Raw genomic sequence first — 10,719 nt, forward strand, 5'->3', positions numbered from 1 at the left:
AAGATACAGAAGTGATCTCCCTCCCTGTGCAAGATGCAGATCTCAGGGCCCGTTCCAAAGGCCCCTGAAGTCATAGGGAAGTAGGGCTGGACGGGACCTCCAGAGGTCATCTAGTCCAGCAGTTCTTAACCTTTTTTGTGCCAGGACCCGTTTGTAGACATTGATGGCCAGTCCTGACCCAGTGCCCCTCACTTCCAACCCACTGCCCTCCACCCCCTGAGTATGTGGGGCTGGGGGGGGGGGGCATGGGGGACCCCAAGCATCCCCTTGCAAGCTGGAACTCTGCCTGCCTGCAAGGGGAAAGCCAGTACATTTTTCTCCTTTAAAGGACAATCCATTTTTAAAAAATTTTGATCTGTTTTTAAACTTTGTGAACTGCTCTTTCATATATTCTTGTGACCCACTTTTGGGTCACGACCCACAGGTTGAGAAATGCTGATTTAGTCCAACCCCCTGCCTGAGGCAGGATCTTCCCTATCCAAACTATCCTGTACAAATCCATAATCTAAACTCTTAGAAAAAATACAGTCGACCCCGACACAAGACAGCACACCCGAACCAGCCACAGGTAAAAGGGCAGCCAACACCTTGCTTCTGTACAAGGTTGTTAACCTACACTCAAGAGACCCCCCCATGTCCCCTGCTACAGAGGATGGCAACCCCCCCACCCAGTCCGTACCAGTCTGACCATGGGGTAAAATTCCTTCCTGACCCCAAATATGGCATCGTTCTGACCCTGCGTGAAGGAGCAAGACCCTTTAGCCAGAAACCTCTGAGTTTTAAGTCCCAGCATCAGCATTGGCACAGCCCAGTCACCATCAGCAGACTGGGTTACTGCCAACACCCAATGCCCCTGAGAGAGGTGAAAAACTCATGACACATGTAGCAGCAGGAGGGGGACATTTTTTTCCCTGCCCCTTGAGGCAACCAGCAAAGCCCAGAATTGTGGGAAAGCAACACGGGAGCCTTGCACTGGGGCTGCATGGGCTTGCAGTCAGACATGGAAGGAGGAGGGGGGATCTCCCCAGTTCTGCAGAAAGTGGATATAACCTGTGGGGGGGAGACAGAGGTGTCTCATCACTGGGAGCCCACATGAACAAAGCTTTGGGATGCAGACCTGGAGGGCGCCCCCCACCCCAAGGTGTGGGCTGTCCTAGGCAGCCAGCTCCCTCCAAGCTCTCAGGAGTTGCACATGTACTCTGGCCTGGCCCGTAAAATCAGAGCCGCTTCCAAACCCCACTGCACGGAGCCCAGCCCTGGCTGCGCTGATCTCTTCAGTATCAGGCTCTTTAGAGCTGAGGCCACCATTGCTGCAAATCTCTTGGCCAGCAAACACAGAAGCCATGGGGCTTCCCTGGGAAAGAGGGGGAAAGAAAATGCCAAAAATCACAGAGTATCCTGGGGGGGGGCACAAAAGGGGCCCATTCCCCACCCCATGGAGGGCACTTTAACCCTTCCTTCTCCCTCTCCGCCTCCAAACCACTGGCCTGGATGGAGAATTCTAACTAGGTGCCTGAGCAGCGCCAGGCCTGGTGGGAGCCCAGTCTCCCAGCTGTGGGACCCAGGTGCTGGCTGTCTATAGCCCTGCGAGTCCCATGCGCCCAGCTAAGGACAGAGGAGCTGCCTCAAAGGCAGGACCCGGGGGAGCCATTGAGAGGGCAGGGTCAAGAAGCTTTCTCTTCTGAAACCCAGATGGAGCTGGGAGCCCCTGGGAAAGGGCTCAGCTGGGGGCTGCAGCGGGTGCCCAGGAAGACCCATGATTAATTCATGACTCTCAAGGTAATGTGCTCCTGGAGCACTGCCGGGCCTGGGCCTAGCTGGATAATGGGCTTCCCTTGGCCTAGAGCCCTGCATTAGTGAGCAGCAGAGGCCTTGTGCTGCACTAGCTGGTGAGCTTAGATGGGGGGAGGATGCCAGGCAGCTCGGCCCCCACATGCCGGTGCCTGGCTCGCTGAGGGGCTGTGGCTCCAGCAGCACAGAGCAAGGGGGACATCTCCACGAGAGAAGGGCAGATGAGCTCTAGGGCATCACGTGCAGGCCCACAACATGACCCCACCTCCCCCAGCCACATACCTGCACCCTGGGACATGAGGCTGTGACCCAGCCGGCACTGATCCAGGTAGCAGCCCCCAAGTGCTGGGTGCCAGCAGGGAATGGGTGGGTCAGGAAGCACCATTAGGGATCACTTCATGCAGGCTCAGAGTTCACATGGGCTTTGGACATGGGAAGTACCAGCCAGCCTCTGAAGTTTGCGGGGTGTCTGTGTAGCTCTGCGGGGAGCAACTAGAAGGCAGCCCCCTGCCCTCAGCAGGTCAGCACAGGGTTGTCCAAGCAAGGAGCATGAAGGAGGAGCTGGCACCAGGGCTGGTGTTCAGACATGCACCTGAAGAGGGAGCTGAGCATGAGACCCTGCATCTATCCCCACTCTGGGATCAGCCCCTGCAACAAGCTGCCAGGCCCAGGACATCACCCCATGGTTGCAGCCGTCCATAGGGAAGCCTGGCAGGGGAGCGTTCCTGCATCCCTTGAAGACACCTCAGCAAGCAGTCACAGCCCTGGAGGTGGGTGGAAATGGCCAGCCCATGGGCACTGCAGGCAGAGGTGCAGGTAGGGCCTGTATGGGGTATTAGCAAAGGGGCCGGGGAAGGAGGAGAAGCGGTTCCATTGCCAGCTCAGTCACATGTCTGGTGGCATCACGGACTTACACCTCCATACTTACCCCATCTGTGAAATGGGCACAACTGTGTCAGTGACCTCACTATGGTCCTGCCCCACTCCTTAGGTCCCACTTGGCTCCTTCTCTTCAGGAGCCTGGGTCTGGTGGTGGGGGGCATCTGTGCCACAGGGGTAGGAAGCCCTCAGACCTGCTCCCCCACCCCCACACATTGCATGGAGCCCAGGACCCAGCCGCCAGCCTGGGGGAGCCCTGAGCTACTGCCCTGGAGCAGCACAAACCCAGATGCCCAGCACAGGGGCAAGGGTACTCCCTGGTGTCCCACTGCCCCCTGCCCAGGGCTGACGGGCCAGGAGCAGGTGGGCAGGGCTGATCTCCCCAGCCAGGGTTGCCCTCAGTCTCCAAGTTAGCAGCTGGGGCAAAATCTCTGTTCCTGCCCCACGCTGCAGAAGCCTTCAGGGTCTCAGGCACCTGCTTGGGTGGAGGGGCCCCAAGCTGAGCCACTGCAAGAATCTCCCCCCAGCACAGCCCTGATCTCGCCAAATCCTGCATCCCACCCCCCACTGGAGAACCTCATCCCTACCTGCCTCTTCAAACCAGAGCTCTGGAGAAGCCCATCCCCACCACCCACAGCAGCACAGGACTCTCCATCCTCTCCATGGGCAGCCACACGAGTCTGGTGCTCATGGCCAGCTCAGGGGTCTCCAAGTGTGATAGGGCTGCAATGCTGCAGGAGCCTTAGGGCAGGGGGGCACCTGTTTCATCCCTGGCATCTAATACTGGGCACAGAAGCCACATTTCTGGGGTGGAGGGGAGTGCCCAGCAGCTCCTCTGAGCTGCATGGAGAAATTAACCCTGTATGGGCTGGGCACGGGCCAGGGTCCAGGCTGGTCACAGGTGAGAGAAAGCAGGCAGGGCAGAGGGAAGGCCAGTGCCAGGCAGCTGAGGGCAAAGTGCCCCTCTGCAGCATGCCACCTCTGTACTGGGAGCTGGGGGAGAAAGGCTGAGTCACCTCCCTCCCCAGGCCTCCCCACATGCGGGTCACCTGCCCCCTTCTACCTCTAGGCATTCAAAGGGGCTCCACGCCCACAGGACTCTCTCTGCAGGGCTGGGGAGGAGGGAGGTGGGACATGAACAACACAGCTCCCTACCTGCTTGGGGTTGCACAGTCTCAGAGAGAAGAGGACATGGGGGTGAGGAGGGTGTTGACCTCTGGAGGAGACTGGGGGGGGTCTGAGCGTTATTTTTGGCCAGCCCTGGAGTCCTCCATGGAGGGAACGCAAACTTTGGGGAAAAGGCTCCAGTGCCAAGCACTGCTGGCAAATAAAGAACACTGCAATACAGATCTAGACAGACTTCAGCGGAAAGCAGCAGTGGAAGGAGGTCCTTGGCCTTCAGGGGGCTGAAACCCACCTGCAGGTAGTTCATAGAAATCAGAGAGCAGTGAGCAGGGCTCATCTAGTTTAACCCCTTGCCTGAGGCAGGATCAACCCCATCCAAACCATCCCACACACACCCATCCTCAAAACTCTTTGTAAAACTACCATCAACCTTATAGAATCATAGAAGTTGGGTCGGAAGGGACCTTGTAGATCTTCAAGCCCGACCCCCTGCCTGGGCAGGAGGAAAACTGGGCTCAAGTGACCCCAGCCGGGTAGGCATCGAGCCGCTTCTTAAAGCCCCCCAGGGGAGGAGCCAGCACCACTTCCCTTGGAAGTCGTTTCCAGATCCTAGCCGCCCTGACTGTGAAGTAGTTCTTACGGATGTCTAATCTAAACCTACTCTCCAACAACTTGTGGCCGTTATTCCTTGTTATCTCGGGGGCGCTAGGGGAAACAAGGTCTCCCCCAAACCCTTCTGGGCCCCCCTAGTGAGTTTATAGACAGTCACAAAGTCCCCCCTCAGCCTTCTCTTGTGAAGGCTGAACAGGTTCAGGTCCCTTAGCCTCTCATTGTAGGGTCTGCCCTGCTGTCCCCTGATCATGTGGGTGGCCTCCTCTGGGCCCTCTCAATGCTGTCCTCAGCCCTCTTGAAGTGGGGTGCCCAGAACTGGACACAGTACTCCAGCTGCGGCCTGACCAGTGTCACGTAGAAGGGGAGGATCACCTCCTTGGCCCTACTTGAGATGCACCTGTGGATGCACGATAGGGTCCGGTTAGCCCTGCCGACCGTGACCTCGCATTGTCGGCCCGTGTTGATCTTGGAGTCAATGATGACTCCAAGATCCCTTTCTGCCTCCGTGCTCTCAAGAAAGGAGTTTCCCATCTTATAAGTGTGCTGCTGGTTACTACTGCCCAAGTGCAGCACCCTGCACTTGTCCGTATTGAAACACATCCTGTTTTTGTTAGCCCACCCCTGCAACCTATCCAGGTCTTGCTGCAGTCTTTTCCTCCCTGCTAGCATGCCCACCTCACCCCAGATTTTGGTATCATCAGCAAATTTGAACAGGTTGCTTTTCACCCCATCGTCCAAATCTCTGCTAAAGAAATTGAACAGTGCGGGCCCAAGGACCGAGCCCTGGGGGACTCCGCTGCCCACTTCCCCCCAGGTCGAATATGACCCATCCACCACCACCCTCTGAGTACGACCCTTCAGCCAATTTGCAATCCAACCTTGACACAACACAAGACATCACTAGCGAACATGCCACAGGTAAGCAGGGGGACCACAGCAGCCAATGTCCTGCTGCTATAAAACCGTGCTAATATACTTAAAAGATCCCAGGTAGAGGGTCACACCTGCTGCTACAGAAGAAGGCAGCCGTCCCCCCACCCCCCCAGTCCATACCAGTCTGACCTAGGGGTAAAATTCTTTCCTGACCCAAATGTGGCATCGGTCTGACCCTGCACGGAGGAGCAAGACCCTCTAGCCAGGAACCTCTGGCTTTGGTCCAGTAGGAGCATTGGCACAGCCCAGTCCCCATCCCCAGACTTGGCTGCAGCCAACACTCAATGCCTCTGAGGGAGGTTTAAAAACAAAACAGAACAAAACACACCTGCCGTATTACAGAAAAGGCAAGCAGACAGGACTCTCTTCCAGCCCCAGGCAGCATCCAGCAAAGCCCAGAAACCTGAGACATACCCAGCCAGCTGCAAAGTGTGAACAGCAATTAGGGCTGGAGCTACAAAGAGGGTTAAGAAAGCACCAAGAGGAGAGGATATGAGGGGGAAAGAAGTTGTACAGAGTCCATCTCATACCTCCCAAAGGCTGAAGACAGACTGTAAGTTTGGGCTTGTTTGCCGGCATGCTTGCTTGGTTTGTTGATTTTCTTTTCCTGTGGGGACAAGGCCATCCCAGGTGAAATACGTGGGCTGGAAACCTTGGACGTGGGGCTGACTGGCCTCAAGGAGAAAGCTGGGTAAGTGACCCGCTTAAAAGTGGTCTCACCTTGGAAATCCTAAGGATGTCCAACAGGCAGCCAGGCTCTTATGGATCCCCAAGTCAGAGACTACATCCTACAAGGTGTTGGGTCTTCATGATGTCTACAGATGGGAACCTCAGCCAAGGGTGCCAGAGGAAGCCCTCTCAGACCACAGAGTCCCTGGCTACCCCCCGCCTCCAGAGGCTCCAACACAACATGATGAAACTTGTGACCAATACAGCCAGAAAGATCTTGCATCTTCCCATCAGACAAGGCAGAACCCTTGACCAAGACCTGCTGCCTATGACAGGGTTGGATTTGCCAAGAAAACTCTCTTCCCTGAGACACTGGTGTTTCCACTACTGCCCTCAGCCTCATTTAGATAATGGTGCCTAACTTCAACTTACCCTGGCCAGAGGCAGACTAAGCCACTCACATGCAAAACAGAGAGATTCAAAGATAATGCAAAGGTTGGCAAAGGAAGGACCAGTAGGGATGCCCATCCAAGCCTCCTCCAGCCACTGTTGCATGCTCTCTCTGGGCACTGGCCTTGTCAGGTGGAGTGGCAATTATGGGAGCAACAGTCAGCCATTTCAGTGCCAGGAAGCAGGCATCATCCCCACACCAATGTCCAGGCCCCAAACAGCCCCCATAGTGACACTGGGGGACAGTGAAACATGCCTCAGTCCCAGAGCACACAACTCCAGTTTAGAAAACCACTCGACTCCCCTGCTGCAGTGTCCTGCCCTTCCGACACGGCCAACGCAGTGATGGTGCCACTGACGGAGCTGGAAGGGCTGGACTCTTCCCACCCAAAGACCTGCCATCTCACTGAGAAGGTTGCCAGGTTTCATCCAGTTGGGCTTAAATGGACCCTGCCTGTGCCCTGTCTCCAACTGAGCTCCTCTGGGGTGGGGAGTGTCAGCTGAAGCAGCTCAGCCCTTCCTCAGATGGGGTTGGATCTGGAGAGGAGGGATTCCCTTTCTACTATGCCAAAGGGAAACTCATGCAAGTTTGATGATGAAACACCCCAGGGGAGTCCCAAAATACAGCGTGGCCCATGATACCAGGAGCCGCTTTGTGACTCCATGCCCAAACCTGGCCAAATAGTACATCTCCTGGGGCTGGGAGTGGACATGGTGTTTTGAACTGGTCCTTACTGGCTCGGGTTTGGAGTTTAATCAGCCCAGGAGCAGCACAGCCATGTACATGTGTCACACTTCCAAGCTGCATTGCTGCTCCCTTGTCAGCTGGTGGCCAGTGAGAGCACAAGGCCTGGCTGGCAGGATAGGAAACACTGGGCAAGAAGGGCCATTTCCTGGGGCAGACAATAGGGCCATCTTGCCCAGTCTCCTGTGGTATGGGAGGCTCTGGCTGGGAGAAGCCTGGGCAAGTATGGGGCTGCTTTTCTGGCACGACTCTGCTCACATATCCAGATCATTTCACTGGTCAGCATCTGCAGGCTCCCTTGGCCCCTTCAGTGGGCACTGGTCAGTGTGCTTTGTTCGATGTCCCCTCCCGATGCATTAGTTATTACCCTATGACCTCACTCCCGTTCCTGTTTTCTTTTCTGTTGTCCCAAGCAATCAGTTGGTATGTCTCCAGTGACCTCCCTTCTTAAGGGGCACTTATACTTTTCTGTGTTGTGGTGAGGCCCAACTAGGCCTGTGGTACAATACATCCAGCAGCTTTTCTACCTGTGAGGTCTCCACAAGCAGGACATGGAGGACCTGCCAGATTTCTACCAGGACCTTCTCAAGGTGTGGAAGCTGGTCTCCACCTTTGTATCCCCAGGAACGGTCACCCAGGGCCCTGACTTCCTTGCCGGGCCCCTGCTGAAAAACCCACAGCTGGCAGTGCCAATGACAGGGGTGCCCTGGGTGCACCTGAGGATGCTCCTGGCCAACATCACCCATATCAGAGACCTCCTGTATTATGCCAAGCAGGCATGGGTGGATCCCAGTGTGCTGGCCCAGTGCATGGAGCTGCCCACACTGCATGTGCCCTGCTGCCTACTCTAAGAGGTCAAAGCCATCCTGCCCTTACCAACATCAACCAGGCCCTGTGAGAGGGCAGTCCCTGCCCCCTGATATCCCCCAGCCCACTGGAGCTTGTTGTGGGGCCCCTGCCTCAGCAGGCCCCATGGTACTCCCTGCACCACCCTCTCAGTAGGTCGGGGGATACCGAGCCGGTCTACTTCTGAACTGTCCATCACTACCAGCTCTACACACTCATGGTCCACCCCCTTTCACCATCCTGCCCTGACAACAAGTGGCAGGACATGCTCAGTGAAGACAGGGGTCCCCAGTTGACAAGTCTGTATTCTACCTTGATCCCATGAGCCACTGAGGACCTCAGCGGGTAACTCCTCCATGAAGCCATCACCACAGGCAAGTATCTGGTGCACTTCATGGACTGTCTCCAACACTTGTCCCTTCTGCCTGTTTATTTATGCTGTCCCTGTCCACAGCCCCACCAAGTCCTGGGACCTCCTGATCAACTTCCTCCAGGCCCTAGCCAAGCTAGCGATGTCTCTCGCCAGGAAGGAGGCTCTGGCCAAGACGACACCCAGGCTCTGGCCAGGAGGACACCCAGGGACTGCGGGGCTGCTTTCCAGCCCCTCACACATTCAAACTCCAGGAAGAGTTTCACTAGGTAGCATCCGCTGGCTCTTTGGATTTGTTTGATGGCCAGTGGGCGCTATCAGGTATGCTCTACTCTGTGTCCCACCTCAGTTCATTCATTGTTAACTTCTGGCCTTCCCTCCCATCCCTGTTTTATCATTTGTCCCCTGAAATCAGTTGCCACTTGCCCAGTAGCCCCCTTTTTAAGGGAGCCTTATAGCTTTACTTGGTGGGCACTGGCCCACAATCCTTCAAAGGGACAAATAGGCCTGACACACATGGGGGCAGAGAGCAGATGCTGAAAGGGAGAGTGAACTGGCTTTGACCACGGTTTTTTCCACTCTTCCTCTCTCTCTTGCAACCTCCAACATTTAAGGTCTAGGACAGCGGTTCCCAAATTGGAACAGATTGCACACCACCAATTTAAAAGGATACAACATTAAGTACCACCAGCAAATTTTTGTCATATAAAGTAATTATAATAAAGCTGCTAATGTGTACCACCGGCAGGTTGTCTGCATACCACTGGTGGTACCCGCACCACAGATTGGGAACTGCTGGTCTAGGAAGTTCTGATTCAGAGACCGTATTCCTAACTCCTTCACTCAGTAACTATTGATGCCCCTTTCTTCCAAGACTGTCCCATCCCTTTTTGAATCTGGCTAAACTGTCCGCTTCCACCACATCGGGTGGCACGGAGCTCCACGCTATAATTACACACCATGTAAAAAGAACTTCCTTGTGTTAGTTTTAAACTTAGTACCTCCTAGTTTCATTTTGTGATTCCTCATTCCTGTATTGCGAGAGACAGTAAATAATATATCCCTGTTGACTTGCTCTTCACCATTTAGTATTTTGTAAATCCTTCTCATGTGACCCCTCAAGCATCTCTTTTCTAAACTGAACAGGCCTGGCCTCTTCAGTCTCTCCTCATGCAGAAGCCCCTCCATACTGCTCATCGTCCTTGTTGGCCTTCCCTGGACCTTCTCTAGTTCTTCTATATAGCCTTACAGATGCTCCCGGTGATGTCTCAGGAAGCAGCAATAGCACATTTTATCCCAAGTACATCAGCAGGACTCAAAGCAGAAAGGAGGCCTTGAATAGCTGTAGGGCCACAAGGCAAGGCACCTCCTCCTGAGAGAAATGCAGTAAGCCTGAGCAACCTGTATTGCATGCGCTCATTAGAGACTCTTTGGGGCTGAGCAGCTCAAGCTCCCAAAGCCTCTGCCTGCACTGCCTGCCCCAGCCCATTGCAGCTCCTTCCAGCCATAGCTTTAATGAGGATGTTGAACAATACCAGACTCATGACAGACCCCTGGGAATCCCCACTTGATACCTCCTCCCAGCTAGACATGGAGCCAGCGAGGACCACTCACTGAGTACAATGATCCAACCAGCTATGTATCAGCCTTACGATTCTCTCACCTAATCTGGATTTCTTTAGCTTGTTAATGAGAGTGTCTCAAGAGACAGGATCAAAAGTCTTGCTCAAGTCACAGGCTATCACATCCGCTGCTCTGCCCCATCCGCAGAGATTGTCACCTTATCAGAGATGGAAATCAGGTTGGTCAGCCATGACTTGCTCTCACTATCCATGCTGGCTGCTCCCAATTGCCTTGTTCTCCTCTAGCTGTTTCACAATGGGTTCCTTGAGGACCTGCTCCATGATCTTTGAGTATGAAAAGGCTGACTGCTCTGTAGTTCCGCAGATCCTCCTCACAGAATCATAGAAAGTTATGGTTGAAGGGATCTCAGGAGGTCACATCTAGTCCAACCCTTTGCTCCAAGGAGGACCAGCCCCAACTAGATCATCCCAGCCAAAGCTTTGTCTAGCTGGGTTTTGAAAACCTCCAAGGATGGAAATGCCACCACCTCTCTGGGTAACCTGTTCCAGTGTTTTACTACCCTCCTAGTGAAAAAATGCTTCCTAATATCCAACCTAAACTTCCCTTGCTCCAACTTGAGCCCATTGCTCCTTGTTCTGTCATTTGCCACCACTGAGAACAGCCCAGCTCCATCCTCTTTGCAACCCCCCTGCAGGGATTTGAAGGCTGTTATTAA

This window comes from Alligator mississippiensis, chromosome 7 (assembly GCF_030867095.1).
Source record: "Alligator mississippiensis isolate rAllMis1 chromosome 7, rAllMis1, whole genome shotgun sequence".
Classification (NCBI taxonomy): domain Eukaryota; kingdom Metazoa; phylum Chordata; order Crocodylia; family Alligatoridae; genus Alligator; species Alligator mississippiensis.